Source organism: Marmota monax, unplaced genomic scaffold (assembly GCF_021218885.2).
Source record: "Marmota monax isolate L192 unplaced genomic scaffold, Marmota_monax_Labrador192_F-V1.1 WCK01_AAM20220418_F8-fsc00073, whole genome shotgun sequence".
Lineage (NCBI taxonomy): Eukaryota > Metazoa > Chordata > Mammalia > Rodentia > Sciuridae > Marmota > Marmota monax.
The window spans coordinates 2,574,309-2,586,266 of record NW_026692846.1 but is presented as its reverse complement, the minus strand read 5'-3'; the positions used below and the strand labels follow the sequence as shown (position 1 = coordinate 2,586,266).

Genomic DNA, 11,958 nt, shown 5'->3' with positions numbered 1-11,958 from the left:
GCCCCTCCTCCTCCCCTGGGTCCCCGGGGTCCTGGGGGCCCAACCAGCAGAAGCCCACTTTACAGTCCTGGGCCTCGGCCAGCAGGAAGGCCAGCAGGGAGGCCAGCAGGCCCTAAGGCTCCAGCACGCCCGTCTCAACATGCCCTCGATTCTTTCCCACATAAATATGCAGCCTTTAAAATTTAATAAAAACATACCAATTATAAAAGCTATTTACCCAGTCAGATCAATCATGGGCCTGGCGTGTTTATGCCCGAGCACCTGATTTCAGCTCGTAAGTCACTTTTACACCCTCTTTAGGTGCTAACGACCCAAATGAGCTGGCAGCACGTTCGAGTGATGGGGCCACCTACCCTGGCCGCACCCCTTCCTTAGGGCCCGGGAAGCTGGTTGCTCCAGGGTGTGGAGCCTCTGGCCTCAGGCCCACCTCCTCTCCCCTGCAGGTAGGAGCATCGAACTCACCTCCTCCAGGGAGCCCTCCCTGACCACCCCAGGACAGAGGGTGCCCCTCTCCTCTCTTCCTGGACACGAGCAAAGGGTTCAACTTCCCACTGTCTGCAGCCGAGACAGGGGCTCCCGGGGTGGGCACTGGAGGTGCCAGTGGAACAGGGTGGAGGGGGGTAGCCAGGCAGGGGGACTGCAGGCCAGTGAGGACCCAGGCCTCCCAGGCCTGGTCAGCCAAAGCCCAGAAGGGAGACTCTGGACCAAGGAGAAGTCTGTGCAGTTTGGGGGTTCAGTGGGTACGCAGCATGGAGCAGAGGGAGGGCTGGAGGGCAGCGTCTGGCTTTAGCCTCGCCTCTTCCTGACCTCCACACTTGAGGCCCGTCTGGACCTCCTGAGCCTCGGTGTCCTCACCTATGATGGAGATTGGTGTGGGTCTGAGCAGTCAGTGGGAGGCAGGCATGTCCTCCTGCCACTCACAAGGTCACGACCGGAGCTGGTGTCCCTCTGCTCTCTGCCTTGGTTCAGTGGCGTCTACCCGGAGGCAGCTCTGCTTGGAGGCTAAGCATACAGAATGATATTAGGGCCACTGGGTTCAGGGTCCCATTTGGCTGGTCATTCAACGTGCAAAGCTGGACAGATCTCTTGGCCTTTTTGTGCCTCAATTCCTTGTGGAAACCCACATGCCACCACAAATACCTTACCTGTATTCAAATGTCTGCTGGATTGCAGATACAATAGCTGGAGCTGCAGTAGCCATGTTGGGTCACAACATAAAGCAAGACCACCAGGCAAAGGCAGCTTGATCTATGGTAGCTGGACCCTAAGGCCTCCACAGTCTAGGGCTTCAGTGCCTGTTGAGGTGTAGACACAATGCAGGGGCCGGCTCTTCCCTGCTCGCAAGCTGTGACGGTGGCAAGTGGTGGATGGTCTCTGTGCTTCAGCTGCCTCTTTCCTAACAGGGACCAGGGACAACTCTGCTGGGGGTCCCTTGGGGATTAGGAACTGGGTAAGCTGTGAGGCCCGGTGCCTGCCATGTGGCAGGGCTCGCCGCAGCTCAGCAAGTTGGCTATAAGTCCTGCCGTGTGCTCCGTGATCAGTTAAGAAATCTGCACATTTTATTCTGCTTAATCCTCTCAGCTTCCTGTTGGAATTTATCAGAAACCTCCACAAAGGTTTCTAATCCACATTTGCAACGCTGAAGCTCAGTGGCAAGTCACAGAGACTCAGAACAGCAATGGCCCAGAGAGGACCTGTCTTCCCTTTCCATGGGCATGGGGGTGGGCAATCCAGGACCGGAGTGGGCTGTGCCACAGGGACCAGGAGCTCCCAGGGACCAGGCTGCTTCAGTCCTGTGGGTGCACTGAGCCACGGAGCCTGCAGTTCCAAAGCCACATCATGGCACAAAATGGGGGCTGCAGCTCCAACACCACATCCTAGGGCCCAGGAGAAGGGAGGCAGGAGTGGCAACAGACTGCTGATCCTGCCCCTGAAGCTGCCCCTGTCACTGCTCACAGCTCAGTGCCGGGCACAGCAGCATCCAGCTGCAAGGGAAGCGGGCAGGTGGTCTTTTTCTTGTGACTGTGTGTGTGCTGCTGCCTAGTGCCATCCAGGAGGGAGGGCGGAACCGCACAGCAGGACCGCCACACCGACTGACCGGCCGACACTGGGCCCTTGTCCAGCATAGCCGTAGTGGCCTCTCCCGGGAAGATGCCATCTAGCCTAAAGCAGGACGTCTTAACCTCCAGACAGTGACATTAGGAGCTGGGCGATTCTGTGTCCTGGGGCAGGGGCTGTGCTGCGTTCTGTGCCCTGTAGGATCTCAAGTGGCATCCACCCCTGCACCCACTGGGTGCCCCTGCCTTGCTCCTGTTGTGACAACCAGAGATGGCCAAACGTTCCTGGGGGGGGGGTTGTCCCTGATTGAGAACCAATACAGGGACGTGGGAGAAGAAAGCCCTCCAGGAGGGACCGTGTGGGGACTTCCCGGCCCCGGGCCCCACCCAGGAGCGCTGCTCTCCAACCTCCAGGTCTGCAGGCGGGAGGTGCCCCTCCAACCCCCTCTTGCACCATGAGCTGAAGCAGGCCATGGGCGCTGCTCCTGGCTGTGAACTCTGGGTCGACAGCGTCCAGATGATGGTAAAACACCCACCAGAAGCCGGGAATCCAGAGCCAAAGAGCAAGACATGGGGCGGGGGGATGCATTTAAAACCAGAAGAATAGATGAAATGGCAGCTGTTCACAGGAGACAGGAAAATTTTGCATATGGCAGGTGCAAGAAAGGTTTCTTCTAATTATTTTGCTACAAATATATATTTTTGTGTGCCCAGGAGAGCCGCTGTCGTGTGGGGAGAACTGCCCATGGCACGCTAAGGGCGGGCATCGTTAGTGCGGGACGAGTTCACAAAGGTCCTCGGTAACGCACGGCCTCAACTAGACACTGACCAAAACCCACGGCTGCGCGATCCACACGCAGCCAGGAAGGGACTGTGGAGGAGCGTGCTCCCTCCCTAGTAATAACGGAAATGCACATTACGACAAAATTCTCCTCTTATTAACATGGGGAGACACTGAAATGTGCCGATGTCCACAGTGTGCTTTTGGGCTGGAAGCTGCATGCTTGGGGGCTGAGCCTGGGGGGCTGTGTCGGGGCAGGCAGGGACTCCCGGGAGCAGGCAGCCGGCCACGTGACCACACTTCTAGAAAGGCCCCCCCAAGACGGGCAAGTTAATTGCTTGGCTGCTGTCCCGAGGAAGTAATGCGAAACACAAAAATATATATTTGTAGCAAAATAATTAGAAGAAACCCAAGTGCCTGAACATGGGGAATGTTTAAGTAACCTGTGGTTTATCCACTCGAAAGAATATTACAGCCATTAAAAACTAATGTTCGCTAAGAGTCTGTGCGGAGACCTCGTGCAGGGAAGGAAAGGCAGGATCCTAACAAGACACGATGCGACGCGTTCCAACAGGGAAATGAGGAAATTGGGGCCTGTCAGAGGGGTTGTGAAACAAAGTGCCTTAACCAAGGGGGGGGTGACCGGCCTGCGGGGACGGCCGGCGTGAGCCCGCCCAGCTGTGCGGTGGGTGCAGGCAGAGCTCCTTTGCTGGCTCCGGCTGTCCCCAGTGTCTCTCACCCAGACGGCTCTACTCTCCACAGGACTCACACACGCTTCTGCAGGAGCCCGGCTAGCTGCAAAAGAAATGGCTTGTGGGTGACGATGCCGCGTGACCCAGGACTTCCCTGCTCTTCCTAAGTTGTGAGAAATAATTGACAGTGGGGGGATGCGGGCTTGCTGGCAGCACCCTGTTGTGCTCCCCCAGCCCCGGCCCCTCCCTGGGGTGGGGCAGGCAAGGTAGGTGCGAACTGGCCTCCTAAATCCATTTAGGGAAGGTGTTGGCCGCTGGGGACAACACGGAGCAGAACATGCCCGCCACATTCACAGTGGCATGCCTTGAGTCACACGTGTGTGCGGCAAACGTGACAGATATTTGTGTAAAAGGCTCTTCCCCGTGGCGCCGGCCCGGGAGTAGCTAGATTTCACATTAACTCCTCTGTCATATCTGGAAGGTCAGCAGGAGTCTCTTTTGTGCCTCTGGTCCCAGCTTAATTATTGGTCAAGTCCTGGTTTGGGTGAGAAGTTTCAGAATCCTTCCTGCTCTCCGAGGGGACGGTCATGGGCTGGGTGGTGGCTGGTCTCAGATGCTCCTGGATGCCCCACTCAGCACTCAGAACCCAGGGAAGACTGAGGTCTGTGGGCCTCTGAAAAATCCAAGTCCACGGACAGCAATGAACAGGTCACTCTAGGGCCCTGGGCTGCTCCCCACGTGATCCCCTGGAGACCTGGACAGTAACCCGGAGGCCTTGGGGAAGCACATCTCAGGCCACCCCCTGCACAGGGCCAGGGTCCTGACAGTAGCTGTGGGGTCCTGGCTTTGCTGGGTGGCTTGGGCAGGGACAGGCCTTTTAAGCTGGGCCACACCGGGCCCTCTCCACTGGCCACAGGAGGCTATACTGCTGCTTCCCACCACCAACCCCCGCCCTGTGGGGCTGGTCACATGGATTTGTCTCCTGCCTCTGGGCGAGGGAGTACCCTATTTTCCCTGGCTTTCCCAGGGGTGACTCCCACCCTCCAGTGAGGCCCCCAGTGAGCAGGTCTGCTGTGGGGTGGGGTTGGCCTGCACCCCACCTCAGCTGTGCAAGTCCTCCAGCTGTGGAGGTGGTCTGTGGCCAGGCCACGTGTTGGGAGAGCGTGTGCTACCTAGGCTGGCCAGGCAGAGCACTGGGGCCTATGCGGAGGGGCGAGGTACGTCCGCAGGCCTCTGGGATCTCTGGGGTTCCCCACGGGCCGAGGTCTCCTCTCAGCCTCAGGAGTCGCTGTGAGCAGTGGGCCCCAGCGCCTTGGGGCTCAGGAGGCCCCTCTGATGTGAGCCTGCTCTAGGAGCAATGTCTGGGTTTCAGGATTCCAGGGGACCAGGTGTGGGGAGCTCCAGAAGCCTCCCGGGGGACTCTGGCTCCATCCTGGTCTGGAAGGTTCTTCTTTACCCTCATGTCATCGCAGATGCATCACGGGGCTCCCACACTGAGTCAGCTCTGGACAGGTGTCAGGTGGAAAGAATGAGGGTCCCCCCACTGAAGAGGAGGGAGACGGGGACACTACGGGTCCTGCTCAGAGTGATGTCACTGGAGAGAGAGCACTGTGGCCAGACTGCCCACTCCACCTATGAACCTGCCAAACCTAGGGCCAGTGACCAAGTCCCTGTGGCTCAGTCTCTCCAATGGCAAGTGGGGCGGGGCGGCCAGCTGTCCCCTGGATGACTGTGATGCGGGAGGAGTGGCAGCTGTGGGAGCCCTGCATCAGGCAAGGCGTGCTGAGGATCTCTGACTGAGGGGGAGAGTGGGGGCTGCAGGCCTGCCCAGGGAGCAGCAGCCAGCCTGGGGCGCTCTGGAACGTTCTGGAATAGCTGGTCTGTGTAAATGTGGGAGTTAGGGAGTTACTGAAGAGGAGGGGGAGCTGGTGGTGGCAGGAGCAGGGTGCTGGGGCAGGGCACATGGCTCAGGCAGAGGGTCCCAGACCTGGGCTGCCCAGGGGAGATGTGTGTGGTGTGCCCTGAGCAGGGCGGCTGGCGGGAGGGCGTGCTGAGAGCTGGGTGGGCAGGGTCAGGTGGTGCCTCAGGGGCTGCAGGAAGGGTGTGCCCCCAGTGTCACCATGGGCAGCGGAGATGGAAAGGCAGAGGGAGAGGGAGGTGAGCAGGAGCCAGGCTGTGGCAGCCCAGCCTTGTCCTTGACCTCTTTACCCTTGGTGTCTGGTTTGGCAAACGTGTTCACGGCTGTGTAGGCTGATGCCAGGGTGCCCCGTGTCCTGGTCCCTGAACCTGGAATGTGTCACCTTATGTGGCAAGAGGGCCTTTACAGACGCAACAGGCTCCTGAGGTGGGGAGAGGACCCTGGGTTATCTGGTGGGCTCAAGGTCATTGCAAGGTCCTTACAGGAGAGAATCAGAGAGACAGAGCCGAGGTGGGAGGGCTGCCTGGCAGGAGGAGCAGGAAGGAAGCAGCCTTCCCTGGAGCCCCGGCCCTCCCACCCGCACCAGCAAGCTGGCCTTCCCAGCCCAGGGCCTGAAGGAGTGACCGCAGGCGCCCGGTTCTCCAGGTCAGCAGCAGAGAGGCCAGTGATGGGTAGATCACAGACAGGACAGTCGGGGATGGAGAGAGGGAAGATGGATAGATAGAACACACACACTCACACACACTCTCTCACACTCACATTCACACTACACACTCACTACCAGTCACACCTACACACACTCACACTCACTCACACTCATGCACTCACATATACTCACACACACTCACATACACACACATTGAGGCATGCAACACACATTCACATACACTCACACACTCACACTCTCTCATACACTCACATTCACATACACACATTCACACACTTGCACTCTCTCACACACTCACATATACTCACACACACTCACACTCACATTCACATACACACACTCACACAACTCACACTCACATACACTCACACTCACATATACTAACACACTCACTCACATTCACATACACACATTCACACACTCACACATACACTCTCTCACACACTCACACAATCTCACACTCACACACACGCACACTCTCTCACACACACACTCACACACATTCACACACACTCAGTCTCTCACATACACACATTCACACACTCACACATACACTCTCACACACTCACACAATCTCACACTCACACACACATGCACACTCTCTCACACACTCACACATACACTCTCTCACACACACACTCACACACACTCACACACACACACTCACACACTGTCCTGAGAGGACAGCCACAGTGGACCCACCCCGCCCTGCTCTTCTTTCTATAGGAAGCCTGGACCCTCATCTCCAGGAGCGGGCTCTGTCCCCTCTCTGGAGTCTGGAAGGGCCTGTGTCCCCTGTGGAACAGGAGACTCCTGAGGCTCGGTCCTAAAGGGTGACTGGATCTCTGCCTGGCGCTCTGGGCCAGCCTTGGGGCTCAGGCACCTTCCGTGGGGAAGTCCAGGTGCAAGTTCCTGCGCCACCTGGGAAGGTCCTGGCCACAGCAGCTCAGCCTCGCGCCCTGCAGGAGGCCTCCTGCACCCTGCCTGTCACAGGCTCCTCTCTGCTCGTGCAGGAGGACTCCAGCCTGAGGCTGCAGGTGTGGGGGTGCTTGGGCAGGACCCCGGCTTTGAGGCAGGAGGTCATCTCCTCACCCAGGCAACACTGTCGAGCAAAGGGCCCAGGTTAGGTGCCAGAGAGCTGGGCCTGGCCCAGGGCCTGGCAGGGATGCCAGTCAGCAAGTTGGGGCCTTCCTGTGTTGGGGTCCCAGGACTGTGGGCAGGGCGGCAGCCTCTGGAAGCAAAGGAGATTGTCCTTGGCCACCTGGGTGGGCCTCACCCAATCAGCAGAAGGCCATGTGAGCAGCACTGAGCTCCCAGGGGAAGAAATGAAAGAATCCTGCTTCCTGATAGCAGCGCCCGCACCTGCCGGCCTGCCCTGCAGATATCAGACTGGCCAGTCCAACCACCCTTGGAGTGTGCCTCCCAGGCCTGGAGTCCCACCCTCACGCAGTCCCTCCATCCAGCCTCACCATCGCAGGGTTCCCAGGGTGCTGCCCTCGGCCACGGCATGGGCAGCCCCGTGTTCATGTGGACCTGGCCATGCGGTCACACCCAGGAGGTTGGAGGCGGCCCAGCTTGCGCCCAGGAGGCAGACTGCATCAGACACCAAGCGGCCACCCACCTGGGAGCTCAGCAGGCAGGGCCTGGTGGGGCTCTGTAGGCCGGGGAGCCTACAGTGGACGTGTCTGCAGAGCGGCTGCCCTCCCCCAGGCCAGGAGAAAGGGGCTCTGCTGCCGCTTACCTCCTCCGGGCTCAGGGAGGAACTGGCCCTTCTAAGGCCCCTTTGTCGGGGCCAGGCCTCTAGCACCATCCCCGCTTGGACAACTCCAAGCCAGGCTGGCCAGGGGTTCACAGGAAACCCCTCCCCTCCACCATCTCACATGACCTGGTTAGGAGATGACTGTCCTGTGCTCACCCCGGCATAGGGGGTAGGCAGCCTGAGGACACCATCATGGAATCTGCATGCTGCAGAGGACAGGTGTGCTGGACAGTGGCTGTTCTTCCCAGGTTCCTAGACAGGGCAGGACTGGAAGCCCCTTCTCAGCAGGGGACCCAAGATGGGGACTGCTGTCTGCCTTTAATAAGAGACCTATTGCCCCCCACTATTCCAGGAGGGGTGTGGCCACTCACCTGAAGGGAAAGGGGGATAGGGAGGGAGGGGGAGAAGGGAAAGCGAGAGGGAGAAAGAAGGGGAGGGAGGGAGGAAGTGAGAGCAAGGGGGAGAGGAGGGAGGGAGAGAGGGAGAGGGAGGGAGAGGGAGGGAGAGAGGGAGGGAGAGAGAGAGGGAGGGAGAGGGAGGGAGGGAGAGGGAGGGGAGGGAGAGAGGGAGGGAGAGGGAGAGGAGGGAGAGGGAGAAGGAGGAGAAGAAGGGAGGGAGGGAGGAAGTGAGAGCAAGGGGAGAGGAGGGAGGGAGAGAGGGAGGGGGAGGGAGAGAGGGAGAGGGAGGGAGAGGGAGAGGGAGGGAGAGAGGGAGGGGGAGGGAGAGGGAGAAGGAGGGAGAAAGAAGGGGAGGGAGGGAGGAAGTGAGAGCAAGGGGAGAGGAGGGAGGGAGAGAGGGAGAGGGAGGGAGAGGGAGAGGGAGGGAGAGAGGGAGAGGGAGGAGAGAGGGAGGGAGGAGAGGGAGAAGGAGGGAGAAAGAAGGGGAGGGAGGGAGGAAGTGAGAGCAAGGGGAGAGGAGGGAGGGAGAGAGGGAGAGGGAGGGAGAGAGGGAGAGGGAGGGAGCATGGCGGGGGGCTAGAGAGTGGCCTGGAGAGAAGAGAGCCCTGGCTGGGGCTGCCAGCGGAGGGCGGAGCAGCCTCCTCTGTACTGGCCTAAAGCAGCCTAAGGACCCCCCCCCCCAGCCTGTTTCCCTGGAGCCCCGCCCCCTGGCTCTGCCCACCCTTGTCCTTGCTGGCCTCTGAGTGCCCTGGAGGTCACCTGGCTGGTCCTGAGCCTCCAGCCAGCAGGGGCTTCCCCCTCAGACCCTCCTTCTTTGTCCCTCTTCTTGCCAGTGCCATCCCCGTGTCCTCCGCAGGAGCACAGGGTGGGCAGACCAGAGGGACCTGCCTTCTCTCCGTCCCACCCAGCCCTCCAGGATCAGGATGGGGCGCCTCTGAGGCTCCTTGTCCTGTCAGCCCCTCGGGGACTTGCCAAGCTCCGGGAATCAAGGGGAGATTCTCACCTGAGCTCAGCAGCACCACATCTTGATTTCCCTCCTGCGCTGGATGGATCCCACTTCCTGCCAGGAGAGGAGGAGTGACAGGCGGCTGTGTCACCTGAGGGCACATCATTTGATGGGAAAGCGCCTTTCCAGGGTAGGAAGGGGGCAGAGTGCTGGGTTCCCTGGGCCACCGTCCCGAGGGGCCCTGACAGGGGTCTGCAGGTGCCCTGCTGGGCTGGGGCTGGGCTGGGAGGATCATGGGGGTCCAGAAGCATGGCCTCCCTGGAGGAGCGAGAGCCAGAGCCGGCAGAGATCATCCGGGACAGGATCTCTAGGGGGTGTGGTATGGCCAGGATGCACCATGGGGTCTGTGGGGGCAGCAGAGTCACTGTCACTGAGGGAGGTTCCTGGAACCCAAGGTCTCGACACGCCCAAGTTCATGACCAGGAAGACTGGGCTTCCGATGCACCACTCCAGCACGTGCCCTGCCCTGGCGGGGCACAGCGTCATAAAGAGTGTTTGCCAACAAACACTGGTCACTTCTGATGTTGTCACCCTGACAGCTGCAGTTCAAGGCCATTTCTGAATTGCCATCACGACCCACCTCAGCTGAGCAGTGTTCTGCTACAGAAGGACTGGGGGACATGAGGAGGTCTCTGAGCCTGCTGGAGTCTCACCTGCCTGTCCTGGACTGGCAGGGACTGAATGTCCACAGTCTGCAGGCTCCAGGTCTTCAGGGGAGTGTCCAGGGCCACCTGGGCAGGTTCAGACAGGTCCCAGAACCGCCTTCTCAGAGGTGTCCCTGCCTGGGAGCCCAGCCCCCCACCCCTCCCCAGCGCCCCACAGCTTGCCTGCCAAGGGCTTCCACAGCACCAGTCCCCAACCTGCTAGGAGCCCTCCTGGGGCCCTGGGTGGGGTAAGGAGGTCCTCCTGGCCCACAGCCCCTGCCCCGCCTTGCCCCTGACCTTCTAGTTCCGGTGCAGGTTGGGCTTGTCCTGGCTCCCTAGGAAGCTTGGCAGACCCCCAGCCCCCTCCTGCTCAGCAGCTGCCCCCAGACCTGCGTGAGCCCCGGCTGGGCCCATCCGGGGCTTCCTCTACAAGCACCCCCAGCGGCCAGGGCAGCTCTCACCCCTCCCTGTCCCCGCCCTCTGTCCACCCTTCCTTGTCCTCCTCCTCATCCTCTCTGCCCCCCCCCGTGTTGCCTGGCATCCTGGGAACTCCAAATGTTTGGGGGGCATTCTGCAGTGGTGGGCTTTCTGGCTTTGGAGCAACTGGTCTTACGGCCTGGCACTTGTGCCCTGATCTCCTCAAAGCCCCATTCTGCAGCAGCCCCAGTGACAAAGAAAAGTTGGCGTCACCCACCTGGCAAGTGAGGGGGTGGCAGGCAGTCCCCAGGCCTCCCAGCCCTGAACCTCTTCTATTTATAACAGAAGCCCTGCGTCGGCAATTGCTATTCAGCACAGGGGAGGCTGTGGAATAAAATTGTATAACAGAATTCATTCTCCCCAGTCCTCCTATTAAATCTCACCTCAGAACCTGCTCCCAGCCAGGGACCCCGCGTCTCCTCGGGGCAGGCTCACCAGGACTGCCACCTGCTCAGTGCCTCCAGCTGCCAACCTGGCTCACGGCTCACGTCTGCGCCAGGGAGTTCAGATCTGCCTGTCCTTAGGGTGGCCATGGGAAGCTGGGTCCTCAGCTCCGGCAGGAGGCTCCGAGGACCCTGGGGTTTTGGAGGCAGGAGGGGCACGGGCGGCAGCCGGGCATTGCAGGAAACTGGCCTGGGAAGTGGCCAGGGCCCTTCAAGGTCCCAGTCCTCCCACCCCACCCCGTCTACTCCCAGGGTGTGCCCTGGCCTGGGAGCTGCCCTCCTTGTCCCCCACGAGGCCCAGCCCCAGGGCCCTGGGCAGCTCAGGCAGCTCAGTGCTTCCCCGCCCTCCCCCAGCCCGAACCCCAGGGTCCTGGCCATCCAGGGTGGTCATGGGCTTTGCCTCCGCAGGGTGGACAGCGGGTGTTCAGCAGATGCCTGGGCCAGAGCTAAGAGCCTGGCCTGCCTGGGGAGGTCCCTGGGGGGTCGGTCCCCCTACCCCCAGGGGAGGGGTTTCCACCGCCTTTCCCACAGGAACCAGTTTCTAGCCCCGGATAAGGCAGATCAGGCCGCCCGTGAGCTGGCCGGGGAAAGGCCACCAACTCCAGGCTTTTACAAACCAGCTCTTCCCTCTCAGAGGAGTGGGGCCATCCTTGCCCCAGAGGGGACGGTCTCTTGGGAAGGGGGACTCTGCCAAGGCATCCATCCCCTCATCCAAACTGCGTCAGATCAACAGAGCAACCATTCTGCGGGCTGAGCCTGGAGGCTGGCCTCCCGGGCACCGAGCCCCCGCCTGCGGGGCTGGGCTGCGAGTGGGGCTGCTGCTCCTGGTGAGGCCTCTCTGAACTCTCCCAGACAGCCCTCCCGGGCCTGGAGCAGAGCCAGGCCTAAATGTAGATGAAGGAGCAGCCGCCCACACAGCCTACGGCAGCCTCGGTGTTTTCAGAGTGATTTCCTCAGTAGGGAGGGGTGGGTGTGGAGGCCAGACACTGCTCTGTGCCCACGTGCTGCGTCCTCGTGGGGCATGGCTGCTCACCACCCCACCCTGAACACGCAGAGCTGAGGCTCCGAGGGGTCCCCTTGCCAGGGAGGAATCCAAGGTGACCCAGGGTTTCCCGG

General features: G+C 60.6%; 1 long non-coding RNA gene across 2 annotated transcripts; it reads right to left on the bottom strand.

Moving 5' to 3' along the window:
- Window positions 1-1,537: 1,537 nt before the first annotated feature.
- Window positions 1,538-11,061, bottom strand: LOC124095860 (uncharacterized). 2 transcript variants are annotated; one of them, XR_006852659.2, is made up of 5 exons: window positions 10,835-11,061; window positions 10,617-10,723; window positions 9,932-10,009; window positions 9,276-9,332; window positions 1,538-4,203 (listed from the first exon to the last, which is right to left on the bottom strand). It is a non-coding gene; the product is annotated as an uncharacterized LOC124095860 (long non-coding RNA). The 2 variants fall into 2 exon arrangements; XR_006852660.2 differs by having other exon boundaries at window positions 1,538-3,633.
- Window positions 11,062-11,958: the final 897 nt, after the last annotated feature.